The sequence below is a fragment of the Palaemon carinicauda genome, chromosome 33 (genome assembly GCF_036898095.1).
Source record: "Palaemon carinicauda isolate YSFRI2023 chromosome 33, ASM3689809v2, whole genome shotgun sequence".
Lineage (NCBI taxonomy): Eukaryota > Metazoa > Arthropoda > Malacostraca > Decapoda > Palaemonidae > Palaemon > Palaemon carinicauda.
In genome coordinates this window covers 20,965,471-20,972,970 of record NC_090757.1, presented here as the reverse complement: position 1 = coordinate 20,972,970, position 7,500 = coordinate 20,965,471, and the positions used below count along the sequence as shown (strand labels likewise).

At 35.1% G+C, this 7,500-nt stretch overlaps 1 protein-coding gene across 1 annotated transcript in view; it reads right to left on the bottom strand.

Moving 5' to 3' along the window:
* Elk (Eag-like K[+] channel) overlaps positions 1-7,500 on the bottom strand; it is a 686,579-nt gene that overhangs the window by 624,019 nt on the left and 55,060 nt on the right. The window contains 1 exon segment of the mRNA XM_068356818.1: positions 1-312. This exon segment is cut by the window's left edge and continues 331 nt beyond it. The gene's annotated coding sequence lies outside the window, so the exon portion shown is untranslated.

The window sequence follows — 7,500 nt, the reverse complement described above, 5'->3', positions numbered from 1 at the left end:
ACGTTTAAAGGGATTTTCAGTGATAGAAACGTTTTGCTACAGATAAAAAGCCCGGAATATTTTTTTCCAGTGACAGACGATTGTCAGTTAATACAGTCATAAGAAATTTTCAACACAAGTACCACTAGGGCTATTCTGATAATGCTAGATAAATATATATCTATTCGGCGCCTTATATAGCTACGTCTCTGGTTATATGGTCAAGTTCAATAGAATGACAATCAATCCACTTTCACATCGCACAAATAATGGTAGCTGAGTTTCATGACTCCCATATTGAAATGACACTTCATCGTGGGTGTGGAATGGAACCTGGAAATGAAAAAGAAATTAAGATTAATCTAATTTGTAAGGCTGAATGTCAAAAAATACATTTTATAAGCCGGTATAGTTTTGTTGCAACAAATCATTTTGAGAGAGAGAGAGAGAGAGAGAGAGAGAGAGAGAGAGAGAGAGAGAGAGAGAGAGAGAGAGAGAGAGAGAGAGAGCGCACCTATCAAAATTGATACATCAACACTTGTGTTCTTGACATAAAAGTTTCTACTGTTGAAGTAAGGCCAAAATTTCCCCTGTTGGAGCCCCGGGGTTTATAGCATCCTGCTTTTCCAACTAGGGATATAGCTTAGCAAGTAATAATAATAATAATAATAATAATAATAATAATAATAATAATAATAATAATAATAATAATAATAATAATAATAACAGGACATCCCTGCCAAAGTAGAAAAAAATACTAGACGAAAAATATATATATAAAAAATGTTCTATATAAAGCTTCCAACATAAAAACTATAGACAATATTCTATTTTCAATTTTGTCTGTAGAAAATATCGTAAACAGATAAGTACTGCAATAAAAAAAAATTGACACAAACAAGTCATTAAAACGAGGGACTGAAGTGTGCCAGAATGCCGACACAGGGTCTCTTGAGATCACTCGGGGAAGATTAGGTGCTCGTTATAATATGGGATTATACGTCCTGCTAAAGCCTTCTATTATGTTTTTTTATATATATTTTGTTTCGAAATTTATACCTTTTTTTTTTTTAAATAAGAATATCAAAACTGCCTATAGTAAAAAATTTAGCATTTGATGAAAGTTTATGTCATTAGCAAAAGTATCTTTTAAAAATATTGAATAGGACAAAAACTGCCAGTAATATTAACGAAAATGGAAAAAATACATCTTATTAATATACAGGAAGTGGCTGAAAATCTCTCTCTCTCTCTCCTCTCTCTCTCTCTCTCTCTCTCTCTCTCTCTCTCTCTCTCTCTCTCTCTCGCTCTCTCTCTCTCTCTCTCTCTCTCTCTCTCTCTCTCTATATATATATATATATATATATATATATATATATATATATATATATATATATTAACTATATACTGAATATATATTATATATATGTATATATATATATATTATATATATATATATATATATATAAATATATATACATATATATATATATATATATATTATATATATATATATATATATATATATATATATATATATATATATATATTTCCTTAATGTCACGCTCAAGGACAGAGAGTAGTCATACCCTGGTGAGAGGGGGTACCCCGAGAAAAGGGGTGGAAACAGTTGAATGTGTGTCTGTGCGTTTGCGTGTGTGTGCATATTAATCTAAATATTTTCACGACATTTTTGACGGCTGGGGTACACTAGTAGGTAAATAATTTTCAAATATTTAAAATCAAATAAAAGAGAATTATTCATGAATGCAAGTTTTCAATCAAACAAAGGATTCATCTAGTCTGAAGAGCTACAAAAATAAATAGAAGTAAATATTTTAAAGGCTGAATTCCATCTATAATAACACTCACCAAGTTCACGTCCGCACAGTTATCTGGTTATAAATTCCAGGAACCAGATATGCCTAATTCTAAAACAATACCAGATATAATCATAACAGTTGAAGGATTATCCGTCGAGTTCTTGTGAAATCTCTCATTATTAATAATCTCTCATTATTATATTATTATTATTATTATTATTATTATTATTATTATTATTATTATTATTATTATTATTATTATTATTATTATTATTATTATTATTGTTGTTGTTGTTGTTGTTGTTGTTGTTGTTAGCTAAACTATAACCCTAGTTGGAACCAGGAAGCTATAAGCCCATTTTTTCCAACTGGGAAAAATAAGTGACGAGAAGAAATAAGAAAACAAATAAAATAGTAAGCTGAGTGTTCCCTCAAGCAAGAGAACTCTACCCCAAGACAGTGAAAGACCATGGTACAGAAGCTATGGCACTACCCAAGTCTAACAAACAATTCTTTGATTTGGAGTTTCCTCCGAGAAGAGCGCCTTACTATAGCCTAATATAGCTTCTACCCTTACAGAGAGGAAAGTAGCCACTAACAATTGCAGTGCAGTAACCCCTTGAGTGAAGAAGAATTGTTTGATAATCTCAGTGTTGTCAGGTATGTGAGGACAGAGTTGAATGCATAAAGAATATGCTAGACTATTCGGTGTATGTGTAGGCAAAGGAAAAATGAGCCGCAATCAGAGAAAGGGATCCAATTTAGTACTGAATGGCCAGTCTAAGAACCCAATAACTCTAGGGGTGGTATCTCAACGGATGGCTGGTGCCCTGCCCAACCTCTACCTAGGAGTGTCCTTTTCCCATAAGAATCTTGAAAATTTACATCTGTAGGTCATATAAACCCAATGGCACATTTTATCAGAAACGTAATGGATCAATTGACTTTACTTCAAAATTACCTACGATGAAAAAAAAAATATTCCAATTGTCACGGATCCCATCCACTTCAGGAGGCAATAATTTCGGTCTACTTGAAGTTTCCGGTGTGGGAATTTCTCCCCTCCGACCATCTAAAAAAAAAAAAAAAAAGAAAGAAAGAAAGAAACAAAAAGAGGAGAGAGAGAGAGAGAGGAGAGAGAGAGAGAGAGGAGGAGAGAGAGGAGAGAGAAGGAGAGAGAGATGAGAGAGAGAGAGAGAGAGAGAGAGAGAGAGAGAGAGTACATATCGCTATCTGAAGCCTTTCCAAAGGGTTAATTAAAAAAAATAAATAAAACTAACGCGCGGTGGAAAATAAGGTTATCTTCCTATCAATACGCTATTATAAAAGTCTCACATCCCGCCGAATTCTCTTCTCCGACGGTCTTTAAAAAAGAACTAAGGTAGCCATCTAAAGGCTTTTTTAATAAAAAAAGTTACACGAAGTCGTAAAATTAGTTATATTTCAATAGATATATAAAGATAAAATTCTCAACATTCCAAGCAAATAAAAAATCAATTCCTTCACAATATTAAAGATAAAGATGTCTTGCAACGTTTAAAGAAATTGCAAATTTCCCCACGTAAGCTCAAACTAGAGAGGAGGCAACGCGTATCGAATCAAAAGGACAGGGTTTTCAAGGCCAAACAGAAACGTTTCTCCTGTCCAACCATGAAAGCTGCTCGATCCATAGCCAGAGGAAACTGGGTTATTCCTTTTCCTATCCAAGAAAGAAGCCTTAGAAGCAAAACTGTCTACGACAGGCTTAAACGACAAATCTGGTTTCCAACAGCAAAATTTTATGGATTTCTCCTATTCAAGTAAAACGTTCCTCCTCCAGGCCAAGGTAAGGAGACACTATCTAAGAAAGGAAGGATATTTCTACTAGAGAGTTATGGGGTCCTTTGACTGGCCAAACAGTACTACATAGCGCCCTTCTCTCTAATTACAGTTCATTTTTTCCATTGCCTACACATACCCCGAATAGTCTAGCCTATTCCTTACAAATTCTCCTCTATCCTCATACACCTGACTACACTGACATTACCAAACAATTCCTCTTCATCCAAGGGGTTAACTACTGCAATGTAATTGTTCAGTGGCTACTTTCCTCTTGGTAAGGGTAGAAGAGACCTCTTTAGCTATGGTTAGCAGCTCTTCTCGGACACTCCAAAATCAAATCATTGTTCCTAGTATTGGGTAGTGCCAAAGCCTCTGTACCATGGTCTTCCTCTATCTTGGGTTAGAGTTCTCTTGCATGAGGGTACATTTGGGCACACTATTCTGTCTTATTTCTCTTGTTTTGTTTAAAGTCTTTATAGTTTATATAGAAATATTTATTTTGGTGGTGTTGTTCTTAAAATATTTTATTTCTCCATTGTTTCCTTTCCTCACTGGGCTACTTTTCCCTATTGGACGCCCTTGGACTTGTAGTTAGCTTGCTTTTTCCAACTAGGGTTGTAGCTTAGATAATACATAATAATAATAATCAATAATAATAATTAATAAGATGACAGAGGATACGGAAGCACCTAATATCAAACGAGAGAAATCTTCCAGGTGAGCTCAGCTGGAAATACAGAATGATAAAGAATATTGTAGAGACGAAACACCTCCGACAGCAAAATAGATAATCAAATATCTAACTATTCATCAAGAGTTACGAGTTTGCTCATACCCGATTCAATTACATTCCTCACAAGTACCAGATGGAACTTCTTAATTGATTCCTCCATATCCTAGATACCTGAAGTGGCACGTGTACTAGTCAAAGGGTCCTTTCTTATTAAAACACGCCTCTCTCTCTCTCTCTCTCTCTCTCTCTCCTCTCTCTACTCTCTCTCTCTCTCTCTCCTCTCTCTCTCTCTCTCTCTCTCTCTCTCTGCAAAATAATGGTGTAACGCCATCTACTTATAACAACAACAAATCAAATTAAATATCTCAACATAATTCATAGAGTAAATTTATCTTTAAAAATCAATAACAACTCATAATATACCTGAAACTAATATCAACGACAAATTCAGAAACACAAACACACACAGACGCATTAAACCTCACACACACACACACAAACAGAAAGAAAAAAAAAAACTATATTAAACTCGTACGGTTGAACTGGAAAGGAGTAGGAGGAGAAGTGCTTTGAAGAGCAAGAGTCCAGAGAACTTAACTTGAGCGAACGAAATGTCACATGAATAGATGAAGGAGAAGACAATCTTTTTTTTCTTCTTTTTTCTTTTTCAAAGATGTTTGTTACCAGTGAATGAATGTTGGACGAAATGTTGTCGAGTGGGCGAAGGGACGAAAAGGTCGAGGAGTGAGAGGAGGAAGGAGAGTCGTAAGGAAGAGAATGGAGGGGGAGAGGGGAGGGGAGATGGATGGAGGAAAGGGGGAGGGAAAGAAGAGGAAGAAGGGAGAGGAAATGAAACACGGGAGTTTGAGGAATGTGAGGCGAAAGATGGAGGAAGGAGAGGAGGAAACGTAAAGGGGAAAGGGAAGAGGAGAGACAGTAGAAAGAAAGGAGGGGAAGGATAGAGGAGAGAGGGGGTGGGAGGGGAAGGATAGAGGAGAGAGGGGATGGGGGGGGGAAGGATAGAAGAATAGGTAGCAGGATAGAGGAAGGGAGATAAGGGAAGGGGAGGGGAAGGCTAGAGGAAATGGGAGAAGGGGAGGGGAGGGGAAGGCTAGAGGAAATGGGAGAAGGATAGGGGAAGAAGGGAAGGAGAGAGAAAGGAGGACGAAACGAAGAGGAAAATGAAACATGAGTAGAAGGGAAAGGGAAAACCCATAGAGGCAGGGTGGAGGAAAGAAGGAGGAAGAAGAGAGGAAGAAAAATAAAAGGATGTGGGGATAGAGGGGTGAAGAAAGAAAGAGAAGAGAATGGAAAGATAGGGTACGAGGGATGGGGAAAAGTAGAGAGGAATAAAGGAAAGGAGAAAAGAGATGAAGTAAAACTGAAGAAGGAGGGAAATAAAAGAGAAGTCAGAGAGGAAGAAAAGATAAAAAAAAAATATCCAAGACGAAAGAAAGTAAATAAAACGAGCTAAAAAAGGTAATGGGGATGAAACGCAACTTCACAAATTCAACAAATAAATTAATAGATTTATGATTCAATATTACCTAATGAATAAATAGACAACCTATAATTCAAAATTACTTGATAAATGAATAAATAATTACTTGAAGCTAAAATATGCAATAAATTTATACAATAAGTAAAGGATGCTTTAGACTAAGGAGACAAGAATGACGATAAGAAATACCTTCATGAGCAATAGGTTTTTTCCAAGATAATGGCAGAGGAAAATGGGGAAAAAGGCTCTGATGATAAATGATATTATCTACAGACAAGAGAGAGAGAGAGAGAGAGAGAGAGGAGGAGAGAGAGAGAGAGAGAGAGAGAGAGAGAGAGAGAGAGAGAGAGAGATAATGAACGCGTCTGTCGGAGAAATAATAAATGCAATATACCTAATCTTATTCACTTGTTTGTTGTCTTAGTTTTCAACTGCTCTAATCTTTCAAAATTTTCTGTATATTTAGATGAAAAAGGTAATTACATATCAAATTAACTTTGCTCTGCAAATTACATTTGAGAAATTAAATTATTCATAAAATTTAATAAAACCTTCTTTATCACATGAACTGAAGGACAAGATTTGAAAATAGAATTAGCATATTGGTTTTGTGATTGGTGAAAAGTCAATATGAAGATGATGATGATGATAATTTTTTTTTCTTTATTTTTTGCAATTGTTAAAATCAATATCTACAATTACTTTTCCCCTGGAGCTGCAAGAAATTCTCCATTCTACACGCCAAAGCCAATTGGAGAATTAACAAAAACACATTTAAAGTTCTGGGTTGGCAATTCAACGTTAAAAGTAGATAATTATAAAAATGTCTATTTCGCATTGATGGTTTAGAAATTGCAAAATTCAATGTGTACGAAATGCTTTTGTTGAATGTGGAAACACATTTGAAACACTCAAAGAAACAATGTGAAATTCGTCAAATAATTCGCTCTCATCTTAAAAATAGAATTAGAATTTAATTTGGATAAGATTCTACACAAATTGTATCGAGTTTTTCAAATGATAACATTCCACAGTGTGGCGACAGCTGGATAAAACTTCTAGAATACTGTGAAGTATTGAGGATTTTGATGGGGAATGCAAAACTGGTATAACCAGCTGCAATACCTAGAACTACGTACAGCATGGCATAGTCTCTTAGATCTGAATACAGAGAATGGTCAGAATTATGAAAAATCTTATGTAACATGCATAAATAAAGAACTAACTGAATGATGGTGCCAGGTATTAATATCCAGGTCAGGAATGAGAAATTTGATATACTTCAAGTTTCTGTCAAACAAATTCAGATGCGAATCAGCTGCTGAAAACCAGACAGAAAAACAATACTCGAAACAAGTCACAATGAAAGAATTAAAACGTTTCTTCCAAATAGATGATTAATACAAATCTGTTGAACAACTTTTTCAATGTGGCAATTTTTGTGCAACCGAAGAAGAAACAAACCGAACGTGTTTCTCAAAAGTAAATTGAAATTAAGAATCACGTATTAAATTTCAAAGGAACTGTAATATAGTTGAAGAAACATTAATAATACAGAGATCTTGGATGTTAAGGAGCCACTGACCTACATTTAGTTTTTGTCAGTGTTCAACTCCATGACCCATAAGGTGCACCATGTACTA